This window comes from Callithrix jacchus, chromosome 10 (genome assembly GCF_049354715.1).
Source record: "Callithrix jacchus isolate 240 chromosome 10, calJac240_pri, whole genome shotgun sequence".
NCBI classification, from domain to species: Eukaryota; Metazoa; Chordata; class Mammalia; order Primates; family Cebidae; genus Callithrix; species Callithrix jacchus.
The window spans coordinates 40,796,277-40,824,038 of NC_133511.1; the positions used below are offsets into that span (position 1 = coordinate 40,796,277).

Consider the following 27,762-nt stretch of genomic DNA (forward strand, 5'->3'; position numbering starts at 1 on the left):
ATGTTTGAGGAGGTTATAATGTCAAAAATAATATGCAGTACTCTGGAATATAAAACTAAAGCCTGTGTTTTAAGTTATAAAGATTAATAGGTATAACATTTTCTACAATTAGCTTATGCACATATTTATAGTAGGTAAAAAATAACCAAAGTTATACAGTCTTATGGCAAGTTTTTAAGATTCAATTTAATACTTCAAAATAATTTTGATGAAAGAAATCAATTGTAAAACCACTTTTCTAAAAAAGTGAACATATATAACATTTCCATTTAGAAACTGCTTTTATATCCACTGTATTAAAACACTATATTTTGTTTCATTCATTTTAAATAAAATGATTAACTAAAAACTGTTTATGTGTTTGGAAAAAAATATAAACTAATAATATTGTATTCATTAGAATCCTTCTAACTATACACACCTGGATATCAAACAATCATAAAACAGGATTACTTACTTGAATAGGGAGATGGCACATAGTTCATAATAGTTTTTAATCTTAAATCTTAACCATTAGGAGTTATATATACTTCATTACTTTTTAAAATGTACCAGCCTCTAATGTGAAGTTATTGATCACAAATGCTCAGAAAATAGACCTCTGCAGTGATTCTACGGCTTTGAGCTTCCGACCAGTCTCTTTCCTGCTATAAAGTGTTAAGAAGTTCATGTAACATATTAGCACAGCCTTACAACTCTGTTCTTGTGTCTTGGCAGGAACACATGGCTGTCTTACTTTATGCATGGATTTTCAGAAAGAAGAACTAGATGAGTAACATCAACTCTTGAAGTCAGAATTTCAAGAGAACAGATTACATGAATGTATGAGTGTATTTAAAGCAGAAGAAATAAATTTCTAACAACTTAGTAAAATTCTTAAAATACATTTTAAAAAGAAAGTTCAAAGACAATGGGTAATCAAGATATGTGAGAAAGAATGGATTCAGCAAATTACAAAATTTAAAATATCTGAGCCTCATAAAATACTGGATTAGTTTTGACCAATGAAGGAGACACTAAACTCTACTATAACTTTGTTTTAGCCAACCAAACTTTCTACAGTCAAATCATCTTCACGGTATTACAGCCATCTAGAGAAGTTTTCATCTTTTTACTTACAATCTTCACAAAATATACCTTTATTTTGTCTAGAGAAGACAAACTCCAAAATGCCTTGGCCAGCCTATGCAGTACCCTCTGCCCTTTACTGACACCCTCTGGTCCTTATTGCTAAGTCAGGTTTAACAGACAATCACCTTCCTACCTCTACCCTGAAAGTGGTCAAGATTTTCTAAACTGTGAAGTAAAAGAGACAGTTAAAGAAATTCACATTAGCCAAACCTGGTACATTTCTAACAGGTAGTTTTACTTAATTGGACACATAAGATTGAAGTAAATTTTCACAAGCAATTAATTTTAGCAATTCATCTTACATAAACATATTCTAGGTATCATTCATGATCTGATTTCAGTTTGGGTCCCTAACAAAGAATTGTTTCAGACCACCTAATAGTTGAAGTACTACCGTTCACCTTGGCAAACATTCAGGTATTTCATCTATTCCTTTAAAAATTCCACAACTGTGGCTTTTTTGATGTATTTCTAAAAGCAACCTGGTGTACACATGCCTCACAACTTATACACAATGCCTGGCATTTAGTTAATCTAGGGAGTTATATTTTTATCTAACTTTTAAGAATCTAACTTTCTGTTTAGTTGTCTGTGGAATCAGAAAAAGTAAAATTAGCAGTTTTTCTCTTCCATTCTCAATTTTCAGGAGTTTTAAATAATTTAGAGGATACACCAAATCTTAAGCAAAAACACTGGCACCTGTACTAACCATTTCACTGACTTTCTATTTTCAGATAGGCTTTAATATTATTTTCTCACACCCCAGCTAATTATTCTTCAAATTCTATTCTTTATATTGCATTTTCCTTTTTGCAACATTAACCCGGAATTTTTTGTTTTTTCTCCCTTTAATAGACTTAGGTGTTCTTTGTGTGTAATATCTTTAATTTGTTATCATTAGTTTTATACGACATAGTCTTAGTCATATCTCTTTATTCAAGTCAGAGCAAACTTACACCTATTAAGACTCGGTATAATAGTCCCGATTTAACTTAGAATAATTTGAGCATGAAATAGAAGAATATGCAAGCAACCATGAGAATTTGCCAAAATTGACTTACTGGCATTTTAAAAAACACTAATGACCTAATCATTTAAAAAAGATACTTAGAGTCACAATGTTAATCATAATGAACTCCCTTAAGCTCCCTGTAATGGTCATAAGTACCTCTGTAGTTCTGCTGCAATTCACTAGTAATCGATGATATCTGCATTAATTTTTAAATTTGACTATTTTTCTATATTTTTTAAATGCTAGTATTCTAAGGAACGTCTACTTCTTTCATCCTTATTTCCACAGTGAATACTAAGAATCAAAGTAGAAGTACTGAATCGCTAAATGATTTTCTCTTTTAAATTAAGAAACAAATGAATTAAATGTAGGTAAGGCATTGAACATACAACAGTTTAAAGGTTTTTTGCTTCTCACCTGCATATCAATTACCACATGAAATTGTATTTTTCACAGGAAAAGGGTTCTAAGATTTAAAAGTAATATAATTAAAATATTTAGTGGATTCTATTCTAGTTATTTCGCATACAAATTTAGTTGAAACAACTTCATCATTCAGGTAGTCAGAGTAATTCTCAGCTTATATAGTACATCAGGATTATATATGTGCAAATTGATATTTTCTTCCGTATATCTCCATCCAAAACTCAGTAAAGATGTCTGAACATCAGTTTTTAATCTATCACAATCCTATACAACCTTTAGAATAAAGCTCAGCATAATCTAAGATACAGTTTTTCTCAGTCTCACGAACTTTGTAGAACTCCGCTTATAGAGCATCCCTGGTGAATTTTAACAAGTTATTGCAATGCCAGATGCCCAGTTATTTAGTCTCAGAAACTCAGTGCTCAACCATAAGACATACATTCTATACCTGAGAACGACATTCTGTTTTCCGAACATTTGGTTTCTTTTGTGGAAACATTCTCACTTTATCTTGGAATTGTTTAGTCTTATTTTGGGTGGCATTCGGAGATAATCAAAAAGGTTATATTTACTCCTGTTTCAACTTTCTGCCATCAAATCCCAGCAGAAAATAACAGCATGTTTTCTTTCTTTATTTATTTTTAAAAAGCTTCATCTTACAGTTTTTACATTCTGGCAACATGGCAAGAAAGGATGGCTTTGCAGAAGCGAGTGTGCCGAAAATCCTAAGTGGCTGGGAGATGAAGTGCACAATCACAGAACGCAGTCACTGGCAAAGGAATGTCAGCCACTTACCAATAAGATGCCAGACTCCGCTGTCCTTCCTCTGTGACTCTCAATTCCTGTCTCCCATCCTCCTGCCCAGCAGCACAGTTCAGAGAGAGCGACTCGTCGGGTCCTTTGCAGCCTGTGGCAAAGGCAAACTGCGGAGTTCTTAATCATTCAGAGGGAATCCTCCAGCTCGCCCTGCCTCTCGCGGCAGAGGGGACCCAGGTAACGCATCCTCTCCGCCCCAGCTTTAATGGCACTTTGGCTGCCGCCTTCTCGCAGTTCGGCTCCCCCACGCCGTAGTTGGTTATATTGGGAAGTAGGTGCGGCGCCTCCTCCGGCTGGTGTGTTTGGGGCTCGCGTGTTTTCCTCCAATGCGTCCGCGCGCCCCGCGCCCCGCGCCTCTGACTGGCTGTGTCCTCCCGGGGCGGCCCCTCGCCCCTCCCCGCCCGCCGCCCTCCCGCGCTGTCGCCGGCGCCCGCGTCCAGCGCCTCACTGCCTCCTGCTGCAAAGGTTCATCTAGCATGTCCCCGGCTGAACGAACGGCGTGCCTCCAGGAGGGCTCCCTGTGCTGCTCCACCCGTCTCACTAGTCACCCGGCATTCTCCTTCCCTGCTAAGTACAGAGGGCTTGCCCCTCTTCCCCTAGCGTTTCTGCTCTGCAGCCCCTCGGTATTTAACATTCATAGATTACAAAGCAAACGTGCTGGCTGGAGACCGCACGGCAGATCCAGGCGAGAGTCCCTTCCTCCTCCGCTGCTCCCGTCTTCCCGCGGGTTCCCGGAGTCCCCGGCTTACACCTCTGACAGCTGCAGCACGGACTGACGCGTTCACTTAGGTCGGTTTCAGAGCGGACTTTTTCACTTTGCAGAATTGTCTTAAGTCCTAAATAGGAAGCACTTCTCTTTTGTTTCTGCACTTGCGAGTTTCATCTAAGGGACTATCAGGCTCTGCCTGATTTTATTTCTCTTTGATTTGGGGTGCGGAGTCAGTTCAAAAAAAGCGAAGGAACGGTCTCAGACAGCAACCTTTTTTTTCTGAATTTTTATATTACAATGGCTGTAATTGGAAAAATAACACAGGTAGTAAATCCACAGTGTGGCAGCTTTAGTGCCATTGTTCTGCCAGTCCTCCTCTCTACTTTTTTTTTTTTTTTTTTTTTTCCTCTCAGTCTTAGAGTCGTTTGCCAGTTTCTGCGATTGGTCTGATGGTAACTAGGTATTTGTTAAATAAATTATGTAACATTTCCTTTGCTATATATTTCCATAGAGAATGTGGTTTGCACCTGTATTTAATGGAAAGGAAATCCCACTTAACTGTTTTATGTTTCTGTGTCTATATGAGAAACTGCATGGGAGTCTGGGGTCGCACCCCGTGTCGGCTGGTGTCCGTTTTTCATGTGTGTTTGAGAGCAGCCTGACCCTGGACTGACGCTGATTCCTCTGCTCACTGCATCCCCTGATGGGGTCTGACTGGCTCTAATTGGCAAGGAGAGTACAGTGCCATGCAGCCTGTAGCTGCAAGCCGTCTACCACCAGCTCTGTGTTCTTTCTCTTGCAGTTTTTCTGGTAATTAAAATTAGTCTTTTCCTGTTTCTTGGCTGCTTCTCACTCATCCAATGAGGTTGTACAAACACCCAGTCTCTGCTTTTAATCGCTACCCTCAGGAACCAGGCTGATTGCTTGTTCTGTAGCAAAGACAAATTTGTGTGCATTGAATGCTTCTCCACCCTTCCATACTTTTTATTTTCGTGTTCCTGCTTTCCAGTAATTAGGTTATCTTCTTTACGTGTTAACTGAGGGATTGTTGTGGAGACTCCCCTTCTGTGGCTTTTTCTCTCCCCACCGGCTCTCCTCCTCTTTCAGGCTGTGGTTCACAGAGAGAACTAAAAGGACTTTTATAACCACATTAAATATATCACAAAATAAATTAAAAGTGGAGGAGCTTTACAGCATTCTTTTTATTGTGCAATGAGGTTTTTGCCTTTAAAAGTGTATAATTGAGCACATGCAGCCTTAAAGAGGGGTCAGAAGTGTAGAAAGCTTACTAAAAGTTGTCTTCCCTTCATAGAACACCATTCTATATTACCCATGATCCGATAATTTGGGCATTTTGAGTCATCATATCACATCATTTCTTTCAACTAGCTTTGCTCTAGAAAGGATGTAGGTTGCCTTATAGAAATTTATCCAATTTAAAAAAAATGAATAAAAAATGTAGGCCAGTGAGATCAAGGAAAAGGGTAAAGTGATAGGAGGAGACATCAAATGAAGCCAGAAATGAGGTTTATAGAGAAAACTACATTGATGTACTATAGTGCTAGGTCTACCATTAAGGTTGTTAGCCGCTATCAGTCACGTGATTCACAGTGCCCTACTACCATTAACATGAACAAGAACATTTACCTTTCACATGATGTAAATGAACTAAATATTTCTCCTTTCTTAAGCAAAGAACTAAATAAAAACTTCTGATATTTTTACTTTTTATAAAGAGAGCAATATTATCACAAGAATAGGGTGTGAATACATTTTTGAAACAAGTAGATAATGTAATAGCACTTCACCTTGCAAAGTTATCTGATAATTTAGAAAGAGAGAAAGGAAATGTTGAATCTGTTTAATTAAAAATAGTAAGGTCTATTTCTGTCAGTTCAAATTTAAAATGTTGACTTCAGTCATTATTTGGGGGTGACTAAGTTACCTGGCTACACGTCATTCAGGACCCAGAAAGAGTGGTTATATTTATTCTCATTTCTTTTATGACTTTTAATGTTCTTATTTGTAATAATCTACAATTATATATTCCCTATTTATATATATAATAGGCAAATTGTTATTCCATCGGACTCACCTGTCTCTAGAATTTTGCCATTATGTTGTTAATTTGTGTGCTGTACAATTTTAAATTTTTGTGCTTGGAAAGTGAGGGCTCTACCGTTCAGGTACACTTCTGTATCCTTTTATATCTGCAGCGTTCAGGTTAAAGCAAGTCAATGTCTGGAATTAGAGAAACAATAGTGCTTAAAATAAAAAACAAACAAACAAATAAAACTCCTTACCAGAGTTCTACTAAAAAGAAACAAACTAACTTACGTTTTCCAAGTACACATCAAATATTTTCACATATCATGACCAAGATTTTCTACTATTGACATATGAAAATGGGATTTTAAGCGACACTTGTTTTGATGTAAGATCTGTCTTTAAAAGACATAAAAGTATGAATGCCCGGTTATTAAATTCCAATGCTGTTTACTTAACAAAATGGAATTATTAAAAGCTCACTGTTTTTTTTTCTCTATTTGATGTTTATGACATTTTTAAATTAACCAGCTCATCTGATACCCTAATAAAATATCATTTGGCCATTAAGTGAATTCTAACATTGTTTTTAAGTGGGTTACGTGGTTCAGTAGGGCACTTTCTCTATGCTATGGTTATGACACCTCAACCTAGCTGTCATGTGCTGATCTGATCTTGTTGTGTAGCCATCTTTGTGTAAATGTCTTAATCTCTTTATCTCATTGTCCCCAATGGGCAAGCAAGCAGATGCAGCACATCTGTAGCAGTTGAGCTGCCTCGAAGATTTTGTCTCATTCGTGTTACAGATTTTTATTTAAATCATGCCCTTCTTTCTGTTTCCATTCAATTGACTCAGATAAGGTTCTAGGTTCTAGTTAACAGATGATAACTATTATTATGTCCCATCAAATTGCAGCATAAATGTAGGAAAAAAGAGCAACGGTGAATTCATGTCTACATCAGTCATCTTTCTTGGATCACCTGCCTTGCCTACTAGAGCTTCCTTTAGCATTTGCGTTTCCTGTTTTGACGTTTTAATCCTCTATGTTATATTACCGAGAATGGTGAGTATGTAAGTACTAAGATCAAACTCTTGCATTTTCAATACATACCAGTGTTCCCTGTAAGTATAAAGTAACACATGAAGAAGCAAAAGTAAACTTTTACTTGAACTGGACAAAATATGATGATTTTAATTATATTTTGAGTTTCTTAGTAGATGAGTCTTAGAATTCATATCGCAGCTGTTTTGTGAAAGCCGAGGTAAACATATCTTAATCAGACTTGGAAAATATACCGACTTAATTAATTTAACAGCTGCTTCAGTAAACAGCACTAAAGAACATAGTCTACTTTGTCACTGTCTTGATCACATCGGAAGTCAAAACTATGAAGAAGTATGAGAGAGGAGCTCTAATTCAACCGTGGTGGTCAAACTTTTGGTGGTCACAGTACCAGCTCTTACTTGTAGAAGCTGAAAACATGAAGCTTCTACATGTAAGCAGCAAATATTAATAATCATATATTAATGATCTAATGGAATTCATGCTCACACTTTGTGACATTTTGGTCCAGCCAAAACTTCCTTTTTAAAGCAAGAACAATAAACATTGGCAGTTAATTAAGATTTCAGAAAAGAGAAGTAAAAGTTGAAATCTTACCGATTTAAAAGTAAAATTTACTTAGTAGTTTTCATCCAGTAGATTCCTTTAGATACGGATTTCTACATTTGTTTCTTGGATATATTTTCATTCTCAGGATTTCTATAATCTATTACCTTTCTAACATCTATTACCTTTATAGATGCCTAATTTCTCTTTTACATAGCATTCTCTCACCAAGATCTTCTGATATAAAGTTATTTCCACAAAGAAACAAAAATAAGAGTCATTTGCTCATGACCAGCTATTTCTCTGTATTGCTGCTGTTTACATGCTGTTCTTCTCAATATGGAATGAAATATCTAATAGTTTCTTATAATTAGTCTAATCTGCTCTTTGTGGTTTGGAAGAATGGCCATATGTGTGTTGGATTTAATTTTTCCCCATCTCTTCCCTATCTCCCACGTCTGTCAGGAATGTTAACTTGACCTGTCTTTGACATTTGGCCCTACATCAAAATAATCATCCTTCAAAAATACTGCTATCAAATACTGTTCCCATCTTTATATATTAGCCATTCCTGGTCTCATCTACAATATTTCCAAACTGTGCTTAGAATCCGGGTTAAAACATTTTGTGTAGGTCTTTAAAACATTTTGTGTAGGTCTTTAAAACATTTTGTGTAGAACTAGACTTTATGCCTTCTGTGGACCAGGAACTAAATTCTTCCACCCCTCATTTTGATATACTTTGTGTTTAAATTTTTCCTGGCTGAGTAGTGTGTATAGAGGATGTCTCATTTGTTTGTCTGAGACTAACTCCCAGAGACTGCATTTTAAATAAGAAGTGGAACATTTTCACCATTTTTTTCTTTTTTTGTTCACCAATAAGCCTGTAGTTACCCAGGGCTACCACTAGATGGCAATCATGCACTAATTAGCAATGCCATTTACGTTCTGACCTAAGGATGTTCTGATTTTTTAGGGAACTGAGAGGAACCCCAAATTAGCAGTTGAAGCGGTGTCTAATAAATTCATTGGCAAATTGCAAGATGGCAGAATGTTTCAAAGGTGCTCTTACACTCAGTGGCAAAACAAGAGCTATTAACATTTGTAGAGGGCAAAGTATACACTAGGCAATAAAGTAGGCTTGCTTTAGGCAAACTGTTCAATTCTATATTAATGATCTAGTGAAACACAAACCTAAGTAGAGTGCTTCCACTACAATGTTCTTAACTTGTTCGCTAAACAAATCCCCATTTTAATTTGAATAAAACAATTAGAACGCCAGGAAACAAGCTGTTTTTATCATATCAGATTAACATACCTTGCATATAAAGAATCCAAATAATGGGGAATAGTTTTAGTACAAGTGGAATCCAAGGTAAAATACCAGATTAAATTTAACTGACAGTTTGTGGCATTTTCACATACTCACAGAGATTTATGCTTCATTCAACTGCCATTTATTAGGAATCTACTACTTTAAGAACTGCACAGAGATGAATAAATTTACATTTTTGTATACATTTTGTATACAAATGTATAATCTCACATTCTAGTGTTTTATCTGAATATCTTATTCAACTTGCTAATTGGCATACAACATCCTGCAATTCTGAAGGAAAATACATTGTTTTAACACATGCCGTTTTTTTTTTTTTTTCAAAGAGACTGCATTTTGGTATATTTGCCATAATTGTTATTTATAACTAGTTTTGTATGTTTGTTAAGAAAATCTTTTCCCTGTTACTGTATCAGGTTCAGCCTGGTACCTGGAAATGCAACTGTGTTCCTTATACCTGAACTACCATCCACCACCACTTATGATAGTGATGAAGGGATCAGGGCTCAGCTGGCAACTGTTTTAATGACGCAGGAGGCTCCCTCTCGAAGAGCTACATTGGCTTTGCTTGCTGACAATGGTAAAAACTTGCTTTGTGTCTGTGAGATCTCAAGATATAATTTATAAGCTATGCGAGTACAGACACAACACCAATATTTTATGCTTAAATAGCACCTTTCTTGTAAGGATCCCAAGCCCACTTAATATGGCAACAAATATTAATCAATGTATTATCGCTATGTGACACCTGTTTTATACACCTCTTATTATTTCTGTTACACAAATTTTACATGAAAGAAAAAATCATAGACTGTGAACCTACTTTATTATAATTGGTGACGAGCTGCTCCTGGTGTGATGAAAATAAATTACTTCAGGTGCCAAAGTACAATATAATGCAATTTTATTATCAAACGTTAATTGATTATTAATTATCAGCTCACAAAGGGCTGACAGTCTTCTTGTAGTGAAGAGAAAGGAGGCTAGGTTGGACAGTCCCAAAGAAAGGCACAAGGCTGAGCAAGGTGGCATCACGTCGGCTCAGGTGTTTGTGTTAAATGATGCTTGCTAATGAGGTAGCAAGATACTGATAAGAATTCTGAGCAGAAGAAATCATATCAGAACCCACTGGAAGCCAATATGAGACCAAAAAAACACGGCAATGCTTGCTGAAAAATGACAGCAGTGGGTGTTCTGTATTCACGGCGAGCCTTAGAATAATGCCACCAACAATGACAAGGCCGGAAGGATACGAAGTATGGTCATTTTCCAGTGGAAATCTGCACAATTAATGTTGTAACGAGATATTTGTATTGATGAAAACTTTATGTTTGACCAAGAGAAGTTTAAAAACACTAATAGAGCAGTCACTAAAAACAGAGCTTTTGGATATTACAAGAATAATGAGAAGAAATCAGTTTTCTACCCAGATAGTTTTTTTTTCTTTTTAAATCGGGTGATAGTTACACTAAAAGCACAGACTTCAGCACTGTGCAATACATCCATGTAACAAAACTGCACGGTACTCCCAAGTGTATATACATATGTTTTTAATAAAAAATAAAATAAGGGCAAAAAGTATCTGATTTCCAGACTCATGGACAAATCCCTGGGAGGACCGAGACTTTATAGGCCGTTTCCACTCCAGGCCATCATCCCATATTCCAGGTCTACTTTGCCTGTTAGCTATGGCTTGTGCATGTTCTTCTTGGCAAAGCAGGCCACAACTGTGCCAGCCCTCTAAAGTGAGAAAGCCGCAGCTGTCCCTCTCATCTTCTCCTCAACATCCAAAATAGAACTGCAGACCTTTCCCCCAACCTTTCCTTTCCTTTCTCCCTATTTTCATATGACCTAAATAAGAGTTCCAACTTCTGAGATTTCCTTAGACCACATGGACCCTCGATCAACATGGGTTTGAACTGCACGGATCCATTCATACGTGGGGTTTCTTCCACCTCTGCCAGCCCTGAGAAAACTCTACTCCTCCTTCTCCTCCTCCTGCCTACTCAACAGAAAGACAAGGTCCCTCATTCCTTTCTTTTCTTTTTTTTTCTTTGAGAGGAAGTCTCACTCTGTTTGTTGCCGAGGCCGGAGGGCAGTGACACAATCTCCACTCACTGCAATCTATGGGTTCAAGCGATTCTCATGCCTCAGGCTCCCAAGTAGCTGGGACCACATGCGCCTGTCACCAAGTCTGGCTAATTTTTTTGTATTTTAATAGCGATGGAGTTTCAACATATTGGCCAGGTTAGTCTCAAATTCCTGACCTCAAGCAATTCACCCTCTTCTCCCTCCTTCCCCCCACCCTTCTTCCACCTCATCTAACAGGAAGACAAGGTCTTTTTTTTTTTGGAGAGAGGGAGTCTCACTCTGTCACCCAGTCTGGAGTGCAGTGATGCGATCTCTGCTCACTGCAACCTCTACCTCCCAGGTTCAAGCAATATTCCTGTCTCAGCCTCCCAAGTGGCTAGGACTACAGGTGCCTGCCACGAAGCCTTGCTAATTTTTTGTATTTTTAGTAGAGATGGGGTTTCAACATATTGGCCAGGCTAGTCTCGAACTCGTGACCTTAAGTGATCAGTCCACCTGACCCTCCCAAAATGCTGGGATTACAGGTGTGAGTCACCGTGCCTGACCTAGAAGACCTAGGATGAGTCTTTATGAGATCATCTACTTCCACTTAATGAAAAATAAATGTTTTATTTTCCTTATGGTTTTAACCTTTTTTTCTCTAGTTTATTTCATTGTAAGAATATCACATATAATACATATGACATATAAAATATAAGTTAATCAATGCTTATGTTCTTGGTAAGTCAACAGTAGGCTATTAATAGTTAAGTTTTGGGGAAGTCAAATGCTATATGTGAATTTTTGGGTGGGGTTTCGTGCCTCTAACTCCTGCATTATTCAAGGGTCAATGATAATTGGTAATAATACAAAGCTTATCCTGATTTGTTCTCAATGGCAATAATTACTTAATAAGAAAGTACATTTTGTATGAAGCTATGGGAAATACATTTCTTTTTAAAGTCTACATTGTTGGCTTTTATATTCTGATATGGAGCAAAACATGTTTGTGCTTCATACTTCACTAACTCTTAACTGCAGATAACGCATATAAGTATCATACAAATGAAAGCACAGGAACCGTTATTACTAGTAAAGAAACCTGAGTGTAACCAGAGAGAATTAGGACGTATTGTCTCTGACATCTCAGTTGGACATAGGTTCTTAGTGGAGGTACGGCCTTGCTTACCGACAGCAAAACTGAATCTAATAGAAATAGCCATGAACATTAAGCTTGTCTTTCACAATGTACCTACATTTGAGGTAGGATATTTGATTTTACATATTTAAGATGTATAACATGATGCTTTGAAATATATATATTTATATATATATGTATATTATATATGTCTATATATATGTGTATAATTATTATAGTTAAGAAAATTAGCCTATGCATCATCATGCTGTACATTGCATTTATTTATTATTTTATTAGACATTCATCCTACATAGCTGCAAGTTTGTACTTTTTGACCTACTTCCTCCCACTTCCAGCCACTCCCCACCCTGCCCCAGTAATGACTATTTTTTAGATGCCACAGATGAGATTATGCAGTATTTTTCCTTCTGTGTCTTGCTTATTTTAGTTAACATTATGTCCTCTTTTTTTCATTATAAACCAGTGTTAAGATTATTTCTTGTAAAATAAAGTTTCCAGATAAGTATCTACACTCTTACATAAAAGTGTAAAAGCAAACAAAATAAAAATAGTTTATTGTTACATCGCTCAAAGCAATTTGAATTTTAACTAAAAGCCTTTTTTATATTAAATTTACTTATTAATTAAGAGATTAAAAAGGGTAAAAAGATTGGTGTGTTCCAATTGTTGCTCAAATTATACTTTACATAAGTAAATATTTATTCTTTCTATTTCTTATGTGGAGATTTATTTTTCTCATAACAAGTATTATTGAATGACTGGATATTTCAGGAAAGAGTTCTGAAATGAATTTTTATTGATAAAATTCTAACCTGAGTTTTTCTATGCCACTGCTACTTGGATAGGCACATTTTAATTTTTTTGCATGACAGATTAATTTGATAATTAATACGGATTGTTATTTTTAAATTCCACATCTTCATTTAACAAACTTTTAAAATTACCGAGTCCATGACAACAGTGTCACAAAGATGCACCATCTTTACTTTCAAGGAGTTCATAGTCCAGACATATAAATGCAATATTCAATATCCTTTAACAGAGATACTCTCAGGATCTTGTGTAGAAACACATGATGAACACCTTGCTTCTCAACATGTACAAGGGGAGGAGCCTTTCATGGAGATAGTACATTTGAAGAATAGAAGAATTGGCTGGAGGCGATTAAAAATATCTGTATCTGCATCTATCTATATCTGTACATCCACATCTTTTGATTATGCCAGGATCTACACCTATATTGATGTCTATAACTGTATTTATACCAACACTGACATACATCTCATATGCTAGGGGCATAGTGTATACCTCAGGCTCACGTGTTTAGTAAATTTCAAATTGGTGAATGTGGGTAGATGCTGTAGACTGATTGTGGAGAAGAATGCCAAAGAATCCCTCTGTACTTCTTTTCTTCTGAGAAAGTAGAACTACAAGAACGTGGCAAACAAAGTAGGTATGAAACAGACTGTAACCTCACAGAGCTGAGCTTTCACTGCTGTATATAGACCAGTAAACAAGATGTCCAACACAGTCCATTGTGCTGAGCAGAAAAAAAAGGTAATTCCACTTTCTTGAACATAGTGGGTTTAGCTGAGATGGGGATACATATTTAAAGAAAGGTTAGAAAATGAGTCCAGTTTGGGAGTTAGTGACATAGACTGAATTGTGTAATACGTAGGAAGCTGTACTGTATAATATTGAGCAGCTGTAATTAAGGGTCAGAGATGCTGGGAAGTAATTTGGTAGAGTTGGTAGCTGATGTGAGGAAGAGATAAGATTTGCCTTTTCAGAATGATGCCAAGGTAAGAGGTTAGGGCTAAAAATGGAACTTGGAGAAGGCTACGTTTTTGAGTTATAGGAAATAGCCCATAATGGACACTGAGAAGGCATAAAGGAGGAGAACCGCATAAAAGGTTGGCAAGGAAGCCAGAGCAGGAGACAATTTCAAGAAGGAAGGCATGCATGAATGTGTCAAATTTAAATAAGTTAAAAAAAGCAAGAAAGGAAAACTGATTTTACCATTACAAGTGAGGAATTTGGGAACATACACAGATATATTACAGCTATGAAGTGTTCCTCAAAAGCTGTGAATAAAATAAAAAGGTCGTCAACTTTTTAATATATTTGTTTTAATAATAATATTTTTAAAAAGAGTGAAAAGAAATGTTCTAGCTCATGCAACTTTGTTTTTTCTGAGTTAAACTTGAAATCAACAGTACTAGTAGTTTTGAACGGGTTCCTTTTCTCCACTGGAGAAAAAATAAATCATAACCCATCTTATCACCTTTTTCTGTTGTTGGAAGGGAATTCAGTTTCTAGCAACTAATTCACATACGAAGTATATATATAAATTTTGTATACACATGTATATATAACATTGTAGTCATATATTTTAAGAATGATTTGTTCTTAAAACAACAACCACATGAAACACAGAGCCCTTACTACCCAATGAATACAATGTTAAAACAACACTTGCCAATTCCCAACTGAGAGAATTTAGGCAGCTTGAATATTTAAGAAATACATCTAAGACACAGGGACATTTATTTTCATTTCAGATTTGACCCAAATAGGATGATTTTTCTTGCATAAAATACAGTTAAGATTAGTCATACCTTATTATTTCATTATATAACATAGGCAAATGTAGCTAACATATATTGTCACAATCTTAATTGTAAAAGGTTGTCCAGTGTATGTTCATTGTCACTAATGATTAGTGTTATAAATAATAAAATTTTAAAACTCAAATCACATTTTCTAGATACGAACAGCGTATAACATCTCTCTAACAAATAAAAATAAGAGTTCTCCATTCAGGACTAAACCTATATGGTTTACTCTGAAATTACTTACTAAACTCTGAAATAGCAAAATATAAACAAAAAAAAGAAAATGTATTTCAGGCTATGAGGTCTGCAAAACAAATTAAAATATATTCTAGGTGTTTTCAGAGGGAAGAAAGGCAAATTAATATCGAGATATATTTATTTACTCAAAAAATGAACAATACTTTTCTGAAAACATTTTATTTTGCATACAAAATAATGGACTGGCATGATACCAAACTGTTATCATATTATCATAATGTGAAATTATTTTTGCAACCTCTTTTGAGCTCATTCTAAGTTAGTTTGGCATATGCATTTTTTAATACATTTGAACTTTCTGGAAAATGTTTAAATATGGTCTTCCAAAATTTTTATTTAATGTATAAAAGGTGATCAGAATACATACATTTTGGTTTACGCTTGTAGACATGAATTTTAATTAACTCAGCAGCTGATGATTATAAGATTATTAGCATGTACAAAGTGTGCAGTTAATAGAAGCAGAACTAGAGGCAATTAGTGGAATTAGGTGTTTTTTCTACCGAGAAAGAGTATCCTAAATAGTAATTGTTTATGCCAGTCCAATCACTGCAACTATCACTAATAGCATCATTAAATCAGTGTAACACTACATTATAAGCACTAAATAGACTTACTGATTGGTATCAGATTGGCACAATAATGAGCTTATTAATATTTTTTATGACTTATGTGTATACAGTGGGACAACTTGGTTGTTTTGCAATCATCATTTACTTTTTATTTTTCCTGAAACATATGCTTACTGTTCCATTGGCACAGTGTCTCATGCCACACTCATTTAAATCATTCAGTGATTTTTAAAGTTTTCAATTAATTATTTTATGTACTTATTTTCTTAATAAATCTCTTAAAACTGGCAAGAAATAAAAATGTTGTGCCCTTATAATTGCCATAGTAGAATGTAAAAAATTTAGTATCATTATTACTTTTTTAAACTTGAAGGTCCATGTATTTTTCTTTTCACACTTCATTTTAGTTGCCCATGAATGTGGTTTTCAAGCGAAAAGGTTGTAAGAGACCTCTGATCCTTTGCTGTGATTTACTTATTCCTATAGGAGAGACATTTTTGCCTATAAGACATGCCAAGTGAGATACAGAGAACATGTCCCTTCCTTTCTGTTTACAACATGTTCTTTGTCCTCTTTTCTTTCTTTTATTTATCCTTCTTCCTTTATCTTTTCCATTCTTTTATTTCTAATTCCTTAACAAAGATACATATGGAACCTCCCAAAGAGCAAAATAAATATATTCTGAAAAATATTTAGGACTGCAATTCTCAAACTCTGTGGTCTCAGAACCACCTGGCACTCTGAAAATATATTAAAGTCCCCCCAAAAGTTCTATTGCTGATGAATACATTTATTAATATTTACTATGTAAGAAATTAAAATGGAAATAAGTTAAATATATAGTTATATATTAATTTATTTAAAATAACAATACAACAAGCCATTTATTACTACCATAAATAACAGTTTAATAACAAAAGACCATATTTTTAAAACAAAAATGGTGAAAAGAGTAACATCATTTTATAGTTGTCAAAACTTTAAAAATACCAGCCTTACTAGAAGAGAGATGGTTTTTTATGTATGGTTCTGCATTTAATCTACTGCAGTATTACATGGGATATAGCTGCTGGAAAACTCCAGTGTACACTTATGGAAGAGCAAAAAGCAAAACCATAAAGAACTTTTAGCATTTCTATGAATAGATTATGACTTCATGTACCCCCTGAAAGGATGTTTGGGACACCAGAATCCTAGGAGACTCTTTTCAAAATCACCAGTTTTGAAAGTAAAATGGAATGATTTTGCTAATTGTGCTGAGAGATTAATAATAATTATTACCACCTCCATATATATTTGTGTGTCTAGATTTGTCTTCACTTATATCAATTTAAATAGCTACCATATATTCATGATATAGAAAGCATCTAGCTATCTAGGTTGTAGGACTACAGAGCTCCAATGATAATCTTTTTGAGACAACATTTTGTACAAATTTCTGTTCTGTGTCATATGTTTGAGTATGTGCTTAAGCAATGTAACACAAAATTTCATATATTTAGCAGAAAAATTATCAGTAAAATATTTTAAAATCTCTGTGACACACACACATACACATGCTCATGCTTCTTAATAAGTTAAGAGAATATCACATAATGGCACATTTAGTTCAAATTTTTTTTTATTCCAAGGACAAAATGAATCAAACAATCCCACATAAATTTGAGCTATCTTCAGCTAAGTCTGAGCACAGTTATAATTAAATAATCACCAGACTTGCTTAGAAAATTGAAAGGCAGTTTAAGTATTTAAGACTCTGTAAAGCATTAAAGCAGCAAATCTCCAAAGACACAGAAAATTTTTCATGTTTTTTTTTAACTGCCCCTTTTGACAAGTCTTCTCTCAACATTTTATAAGCCTGTCAGTTGCCATCAAAAGCTCTTATTTTCTAAATATTCTCATCTCAGATCACATATCCTGTTTGTTTGCTTACTTCCTTTTTTAATTGTTGTTTTGCTTTCCCATTATTCTCTTTTTAACTCTTTTTACAACTCTGCATTCATGATGTGTCTATTGATTTCCTTGCTCTTCCAGTTCTATTTCCCCTCCCATTACCAACAATGCAGACAGTGAAACCCCAGGGGCTGAGCAGGCAGAGATATAATATTCTGTAGCGGGTGAGGTGGGTAGGACGAAAGTCCATGAATACTAATAATTTTTGTTCTTCTTGTAAAAGTAAAATAATGAATCCCAAAATGTAAAATAAAAGATGTTAATTCACCTCTATCTATGATTATGGCTTTAGCTCTTTTTATAGAACATCTTACTTGATTCCAGATGCATAGTCATTCTGAAGGCTTGATCAGTGCATAATTAAGACTGCAGGTACTTTAAAAAGTAGCTGAGTCTCTCACCCAATCCCAAAATGCTATGTTCATGAAGTGGGAGTAAAGGAATGTTCTGAAGGCACTTTCATGCCATGAAATCGCACCTCTATTTCTGTCCACTGTGGGGAAAGCTTATTTTTAGCTCATACCCCCATCAGAAAATTACTCTCCTGCAACAAAGAAAAGTTATTGGGTATGTCCCTGTTTTATTGATTAACAAAGAAATTAATGTGCAGAAGGGAGGGGACCCTCAGTTTTGAGATGGGTAAAGCCCAGCAGATACCTTTTCTAAGTTAATAAGCAAAGTTAACAGTTAACAACATATAACAGAACATCTATAGTATTAAATCAAAATCTTAGTGCTTAATAATAAATAAATCAAAAATATTATTAAACAAACTGTAAATGAATTTGTAAACAAAGATCAGAACATTTAGAAAACATAGTAAATTCTATCATGATTTTATACATGATGTTCAAAAATTTAGTTGCCTAAAATAGTCACATTAGTGCTGAGCATAGGAAGGGAATCCATTTTTATTTATATTTTGTTCAATTTCATGATATCAAGTAATACATTAATGACAACTTCTTAAAGGTACACATGATAAGCTACTTATAAAAACTGTGGGGCAGTATTTACCAAAGGCTAGGAAAGTAATCTTTTCATTAGAAACCAAAACAATTATTTCTATTCAATGTAAGTTAATTTAAGTAAAGAAACACGTGGCTGGGAGAAGATATATATGTTGTCTAAAATGGCCAAGGCATGGGCAGAGACTTGATGATGAGAACACCAAAAGCAATTGCAACAAAAGCCAAAAGTGACAAATGGAATCTAATTAAGTAAAGATTTAACTAATCTAATTAAACTAAAGAGTTTCTGCACAGCAAATCAAACTATCATTGGAGTGAACAGGCAATCTACAGAACAGAGTAAAATGTCTGCAATCTACCCATCTGACAAAGGTGTAGTATCCAAATTTACAGGATATGAACAGACAGTTCTCAAAAGAAAACATTTACATGGCCAACAAACATAAGAAAAAAAGCTCAACATGATTGATTACCAGAGAAATGCAAATCAAAACCGCAATGAGATACTACCTCATGTCAGTCAGAATGGTAATTGTTAAAAAGTCAAGAAGCTATAGATGCTGGAGAGGCTATGGAGAAACAGGATACTTTTACACTGTTGGTGGGAAGGTAAAGGAATTCAACCATTGAGGGAGACAGTATCATGATTCCTCAAGGATCTAGAACCAGAAATACCATTTGACCCAGAAATCGCATTACTGAGAATACACACAAAGGAATATAAATAATTCTACTATAAAGATACATGCACACATGCACATGTATGTTTATTACAGCACTATTTACAATAGCAAAGACATAGAATCAACCCAAATGCCCATCAATGATGACTAGATAAAGAAAATGTGGTACATACACATCATGTGATATGAGGCAGGCATTAAAAAGGAATGAAATCATGTCCTTTGCAGGGTCATGGATAAAGCTGCAAGCCATCATCCTTAGCAAACTAACACAGGAACAGAAAACCAAACACTGTATGTTCTCACTCATAAGTGGGACTTGAATAATGAGAACACTTTGACATATGAAGGGGAACAACACACACCACGGCCTGTTGGGGAGTGGGAGGCCAGGGGAAGGAATTAAGAGGATAGGTCAATAGGTGCAGCAAACCACCATGATACACATATACCTATGTCACAAACCTGCAAGTTCTGCACATGTATCCCAGAACTTAAAGTAAAATTAAAAAAATAAAAAATAAAATGGCCAGGGATGAATATCTATAAGGTATGTATTAGTCTGTTTTCATACTGCTATGAAGAACAGCCCAAGACTGAGTAGTTTATAAAGGAAAAAGGTTTAATTGAATCACAGTTCAGCATGGCTGGGGACTTACAGTCATGGCAGAAGGTGAAGGGGATGCAAGACACTGTTCACAAGGCAGCAGGAAGGAGAGGGCCTAACCATGGGGAAAGAGCTCCTTATAAAACATCAGATCTCATGAGAACTTACTATTACAAGAACAGCATGGGGGAAACCCCATAATGCCTCTACCTGGTCTCTACCTTGACACATGAGAATTGTGGAGATTACAATTCAAGATAAGATTTGGATGAGGACACAAGCCTGACTATATCAGTGTACTAAAGAATATTTAAATCAAATAAAAATAATTAGAAAAACCAATATAAGGTGACCAAGCCATATTAATGAGCGCTTTACAGAACTATAGGCTTATATGGCTACAAAGCATATAAAAAGATACTTGAATCTACTAGGTGTTAGAGAAACTGCGAACAGAAGCAATTGTAAGATTCTGGTTTACATGTACCTTGAATGATAGAAATCTGTATAATTTCTAGTCAATTTAAAGAACAAGAGGAGATGGATTTTAGAACACTGATTTAAGTGTGTAAAAATGACCATTTGTAGAATCCAATTAATCACTGTTTATCTAAATTTGGCATGCTTGAATCTGATATGCTAGAAATTGTTTATTGAAAAAAAACTGTAATCTCCAGTCTCCTCTATATTTTATCCTATGTCAGAGAAGATGGAAGTATGGAAATACATTTTCCAAAATTTAATGCTATTTTAGTTCTTTCAACAAAAGAGCACTCACACATGATTCAGAAGGTATGAGGGATACAGTGTGACAGCAGCAGGCAATGGTATTGGATCCAGCAGATGTGAGATTGTCTTAGCAGCTTCCATGTGTGTTCTTGAGAGTTACCTAACCATGAACATTACAGGTGGTTTCCTCCACGTCCTCACATTGCTGATGTCATGGAATCTAGGAAACACTGTGAGACCCAACAGAACACTTTTCTGACATTATCTACTCAAACCCTTCCAGTTTCCTGTATGAAATCTTATTCTCTAAATCTCTATGGTGGTTTCTCACCATATCTTTATCGATACACAAACTAATATGGGCATATTATCCCATTGAAAGAATCTACCCTTTATTTATCACAATGAGTTGTCCTAGACATCAAAATTGAGCATTATATGAAGAATGCTTCAGCGAAGTATGGTGACTGGAATACTGTGGATCAGTAGGAACATATAAAGAAACATGGCTATACCTCAACAATAGTGTCAAAAAGGAAAATGATGTGATTTACTTTTAACTATCATGTCTGTAAATTAAAGCACACATATCAGAACACTCCCATATGCTAAGTTTCACATAGGTAGGAACACATTAAATCAGGGGAGTGGGAACACATGAGGATGGAGGAGTACAGGAAAGCAGATCAGAGGAAAGGGAGAACTAAAATAAAACGGAATTTAATGATATAAAACAAAGTAACGTAAAACACAAATGGGAAAGCTTTGAATAGACAGACCTATGAATATGGCATACTGTGAACTGAGGAGTATGAAAGAATATAAATTCTGTCTTTATACCTAAGCATCATAAATGAAGCAATAATGAAAATACAGAAAAAGTCTTCTATAAGTGATTGTTTCATCCACATTCACACTCTTATTTCCAAGTTTTGTTTTTCATTACACTGCTTTGTGTGTAATAAAAGTTTAGATTTTCAAAACTCTGTTCCCCTCAATAAATGTGCATCTCTTATGCATATTTTCCTGAAACTTTTTAGTGTACCTACATCCATATTATAAACATAAATATAAATACCTATATAGTCTAAATAATTGAATTAATCTAAAATACAGGAGCTTCTCATGTTTTGGATACAGCTTCTACTCTTCAACATTTTCCACCATTTTTTATTAAATTTATATTTGTAAACGAATCAACATTTTAACATTTAAAGATAAAAACATGTGGCCGGGCGTGGTGGCTCATGCCTGTAATCCCAGCACTTTGGGAGGCCGAGGCAGGTGGATCACGAGGTCAAGAGATCGAGACCATCCTGGTCAACATGGTGAAACCCCATCTCTACTAAAAATATAAAAAATTACCTGGGCATGGTGGCGCATGCCTGTAATCCCAGCTACTCAGGAGGCTGAGGCAGGAGAATTGCCTGAACCCAGGAGGCGGAGGTTGCAGTGAGCCGAGATTGCGCCATTGCACTCCAGTCTGGGTAACAAGAGCGAAACTCCGTCTCGGAAAAAGAAAAATAAACAAAAATAAATAAATAAATAAAGATAAAAACATGCAAAATATGGCAGTAATATTATTTTTTTAAATATAAGAATTACCTTTTCTTCTTTAAACTGTAGAAAGCTTAGAGCATAGTAACTGATAAACACAGGCATTCAGCAAATGTTAGTTTCTCTCCCCCACAGGTTGACATCATTTCCCTTGCAGATAATTTATCATGAGTATAGAATGATAACTCATCATTCTACGCCATCAAAAGCTCAATTTAATTCAGAAGTAATGTGTCCAGCTCCAAGGGATACATCTTAATTTTCCTAAGCCAATCATGGTGACCCTTTACCTCTGTTAGGGTTTGGTCCCAGGATTGGAATGGGACTCCATTTTGGCCAATGACAGATAAAGTATGCTTCAGAGATTTAAGAAAAAAAATGTTTCTCTCTGATAAAGTGTGATGGTTAATTTTGTGTTAACTTGTTAGCTAAAAGATGCCCAGATAGCGGATAACACTGCTTCTGTGTGTGTTCGTGAAGATGTTTCTGAAAGAGGTCAGCATTTGACTTGGTGAGCTGTCTAAAGCAGCTGTCCTTCCACAATGTGGCTGAGCATATCCAATTCATTGAGGGACCAAATAAAAGACGGAGGAAGGACAAATTTGCTCTCTCTGCTTAAGTTGAGCTCTCCCATCTTCTCCTGGCCTTGCGTAGTAGAGGATCTTGGTTCTTAAGCCTTCAGACTCAGACCTGAACTTAGACCATCATCTAATAGGGCCCTTGCACCACCACAGGCCTTCAGACTTGGAATGAATTACAGGCTTTCCTGGTTCCTCAGCTTGCAGACAGCAGATTGTGGAACTTCTTGTCTGAATAACTACATGAGCCAATTCCTATAATAAATCTTCTTTTATCTATATATCTATACATCATCTATATCTATTATATCTATATATCTTCTGTTGGTTCTGTTTCTCTAGAGAACCCTGACTAATACATGAAGTCAAGAGTAGCATAAGGAGAATGACCTTTGTTCCTCCTAACCCTTCCCAAACCTTCTGACATAATCAATAAAAATGTGATTTCTCCAAGCATAGTATACATCTTGCAGCTATAAAACAATGTGCCAGAGGACTAAAACAAAATGCTTAAGAGGATAAAATGCTTAACATGGTGAAAAGAAAAACAGAAATATGGAAATAAAATTTCTAATAGTTTGTTTGCTCTCTTTAATTATCTTTTCACATACTCTTTAATATATTAATAAATTATTATAACTAAATTGAGTTCTTATGAAATATAAAATAGAATATGACTCTGGAATTTTGTGGTTATTAAAAACAGAGCCAATTATATTATTTTCTATCTTCATGTAGTGTATTTGAAGGTAGAATTCTTATGAAGTTTTATATTTAAGAGAAGAAGGTTGAAAGCTTAAAAATAATGTACAGAATAATAGTCTTACTTTACAAAATCTACTAAACGCAACAATTTGGAAAACTGTCAGTTGAATCATTAAATTTGTACTAATTACACAATTGGTTCATTATATACTGGTGTGGAAGATCCTTTGGGCTATAAGTCATCAATTAAAAAGTATTAAATTAGTAACAAGGCTGTAATGAAATAACTTATTTTTGGAAAACAAGAACATGATTTAAAACTGCTTGAGGGATTTTTTTATTACTTTCTTTACATAATAATGTAATTTTATAATAAATAATAAAATTCACATAATTATGTCAAGGATTTAAGTTTATAAAAATAATATTGCTTGTATTCTAACAGTTTTTTCTCCATTTTTAAACATCTACTATTTACTGCTGACAATTGCCTCCTATCTTGCTCTTCTCTAATTTACTTTTTAAGCTAATATTTGTTTTCTTTATAAAATATAAATCTGGCAAGTCATATTAAAAAAAAAAGACTTGATCTTTATTTCCTATGAGTACAATCCAATACGGTTCAAAGCCACTCATGATTCGGCCATCATCTCTCTTCTGGGGATCACCTCACCCTACCTGCCATTACCAGCATCTGCACACTCCTCCCAGGGGCCTATTGACCAGCCTGCCCATCCTACTGTTAATACCATTGTCAGCATCCACCTGCATATTTCACCTGGGAAACTAAGACTGATTCATCCAGCCTATCACCACCACCACTGGCATCAGCATGTGCTGCTACCTGCATGCCCAAAGGTTTGCCCACCACACTGCTGCTATCACTGACATTACATACACTGACCAGGGGCCTGAGGACCTCCCACCCACCCAACCCACTGCTGCTGCTGCCAGCCCCAAACCAGATAGATGCATGGAAGCCAAAGAATTAGCCCACCTAAACCTGTTAACTAACACCAGTGCCCACATATATTGCTTGGGACCCAAGAACAGGCATGCCACTTGGCCTGCCATCACTGCCACAGGGGCACAAGACTGGCCTGGCTCGGTTTTCCCTTCTTCAGTAAAGCCTTATCACAGCCTCCACTAACAAAAGCAGTCTAAGGCACAGAGGAAACTGCAGATATCACTGATGCTGCTCACAGACAAAGAAGTACAGAGACTACACTACTGCACTCATATAGAATTAAAGCTAAGGTACTCTCCCCAAACAACATTACAGACACATCTACAGATAAAAGTCTTTGCTAATAAAATTTAATACCAAAAAAATGTTACAAGCAACTGATACATCAATTGAGCAAATATTAATGTGAGGACATCAGAAACATGAAAAAGCAAGAAAACTTGGCACCTCTAAAAAACTGCAATAATTCTCATGCAACAGAATCAAATAAAAAAACTCTATAAATAGCCTTAAAAAGAATTCAAAATAATGATACAAAAGAAGCTCAGTGAGTTTCAAGAGAAAAAACATAAACAATGCAAATAAACCAGAAAATCAATTTATAATCAAAATGAAAAATTCAACAAAGTGATGGATATCATTAAAAAACAAACACACACATACACACACACAAACAGAACTTCTGGAAATGAAGCGTTCAGTAAATGGAATAAACAAAATAACTGAGATCCTCAGCAACAGACTAGGTCGAGCTGAAGAAAAAAATTCCATACTTGAAGATAGGTCTTTTGAAATAACTCAGTTGGATATAATTTTTTATCTTTATATTATATTATTTTATTGTTTCTATTTAGAGAGAAAAGAAAAGAAAATATAAAACCAATGAAGAAAGAAACAAGCCTATGTGACATATGGGACACCATAATGCAGCCAAATGCTTTAATTTGGGATGTTACAAGAGGAAAAGAGATAGAAAAATACAGAGAAAACCTCTTTAACAAAATAATCACCAAAAACTTCTGAAGTCTTGAAAGGCATAAAGACTTCCATATACAAGAAGCTCAAATATCTCCAAACAGATTCAAATCTAAAAGTCTTACCAAAGCACATCATATTCAAATTGTGAAAAGTCAAAGACTAAGATAATCCTAAAACCAACAAGATAAATATGTCATGTTATATCAGACCAGTAGTGAATTTCTTAGCAGGAACTTTACAGGCCAGGAGAGAATGAGATGATATGTTCAAAGTGCTGAAGACAAAACCTGACAGACAAGAACATTATATCTAGCAAAGCTACTTTTCAAAGATAAAGAAGATAAGATGTCTTCCTCATACAAGCAGATAATGAGAGAATTAATCACCATTAGACTGGCCCCATGCAAAATAGTTAAGGGAGTCCTACATCTGAAAATTAAATGACAATATTTACCATCATGAAAACGTGAAAGTATTTATCTCACATACAGAGCAGACACACGAATGAGAAAGAGAAAGGATTCAAATGTTACCATTGCAGATAATTACCAAAACTACCAAACCTCAATGATACACAAAGAGAAAGAAGCAAAGAAAATACAAAACAATCAATCAGAAAACAATTGACAATATAACATGAATAAGTCATTATGTCAATAGTAGCACTGAATGTTAATGTCTTATATTACCCACTTAAATAATAAAGACTGAATGGATTATTTTTAAAAGATTAAAATCTATGCTGCATACAATAACACCATATCAGCTATGAAGACACATATCAACTGAAATTGAAGGAATGGAAAATGACACTGCACACAAATGAAAACCAAAAGTGAGTAGGGTTCGCTATACTTACATAAGATTAAAACAGACTTTACACTAAAAAAAAAAAAAAAAACTGCAAAAAGAAAAAGAAAGTTATATAATGATAAAGGAATCAATTTGGCAAGAGGATATAACAATTCTAAATATATATGTATCCAACATTGAAGCACTCATATATGTATAAGAAATATTATTATATCTAAAGAGAGAGAGAGAGAGAGACTTCAATACAGCGGTAGGAACTGCAGCAACCACTCTAGGCAGCAAAACAGAAAATTAAAGATAAAATATTGGATTTAAACTGTACTATAGACCAAATAGACTTGAAAGATATTATAGAACATTTTATTCAACAGCAGCAGAATACACATTATTCTCATCAGCACATGGAACATTCTCCAAGATAGACCATATGTTAGACTGCAATGCAACTCTCAACAAAATTCAAAAATTTAAAATAATAGCAAGTATCTTCTAAGACCACAATAAAATAAATCTAGGAACAAGAGGAACTTTGAAAACTGTACAAGTAAATGGAAATTCAATAATATGCCCCTGAATTACCATTGGATCAATGAGGAAATTAAGAAGAATTTTTAAAAAATACAACAAATGAAAATGGAAGACAACCTAAAAAACCTGCATGATAAAGCAAAACAGTGCTAAAGGGAAATGTATAGCAATAAGTACTCATATCAGAGAAGTAGAAAAATTTCAAATAAACAATCTAATTATGCACCTCAAGGAACTGGAAGGGTAAGAACAAATAAAACTCAAAACTAGTAGAAGAAAAGAAAGAATAATGATCAGAGCAGAACTAGCTAAAATAGATACAAAAATACAATGGATCGATGAAATGAAAACTTGTGTTTTTAAAAAAGATTTTTAAAAATATATACTCCTAGCTAGTTTACCAAGAAAAACAGAGAGCAGACCCAAAATAAATAGACCGATATTAAAGGACACTCCCAGGTTCAAATAGCTTTGCTTCCAAATTCTATCAAAGAATTAACACCAGTTCTGTGTCAATTATTTCAAAAGTTGAAGGGTGTGGGAGATTCTTTCAATTTATTCTGTGAGGCCATCATTACCCTCATAGCAAAACCAGAGAAAGTCTCAGAGAGAGAGAGAGAGAGAAAGAGAGAGAGAGAGAGAGGGAGGGAGGGAGGGAGGGAAGGAAGGAAGGAAGGAAGGAAGGAAGGAAGGAAGGAAGGAAGGAAGGAAGGAAGGAAGGACGGAAGGAAGAAAAATTATAGGCTAATATTCCTGATGAAAATAGACGTAGAAATCCTTAACAAAATACTTGCAAACCAAATCTATCAACACTTCAGAAGATAATTTATCTAATCAAGTGGGATTTATCTCAAGGATTCAAGGATGGTTCAGCATACCCAAATCAATAAATCAATAAATGTGATGCATTACATCAACAGAATGAAGGAAA

General features: G+C 35.1%; 1 protein-coding gene and 1 long non-coding RNA gene across 3 annotated transcripts in view; one reads left to right on the forward strand and one right to left on the reverse strand.

Annotated features, from left to right (window-relative positions):
- Nucleotides 1-3,622, reverse strand: part of CNTN5 (contactin 5) — a 1,452,729-nt gene extending 1,449,107 nt beyond the window's left edge. For both annotated transcript variants that reach the window (XM_002754648.7, XM_078339900.1), the window contains exon 1: nucleotides 3,365-3,622. The gene's annotated coding sequence lies outside the window, so the exon portion shown is untranslated. The remainder of the gene's footprint in view (nucleotides 1-3,364) is intronic.
- The window catches only part of LOC118145750 (uncharacterized), a 42,026-nt gene continuing 17,670 nt past the window's right edge, over nucleotides 3,407-27,762 (forward strand). The window contains exon 1 of the long non-coding RNA XR_008475061.2: nucleotides 3,407-3,562. This is a non-coding gene — a long non-coding RNA (uncharacterized LOC118145750). The remainder of the gene's footprint in view (nucleotides 3,563-27,762) is intronic.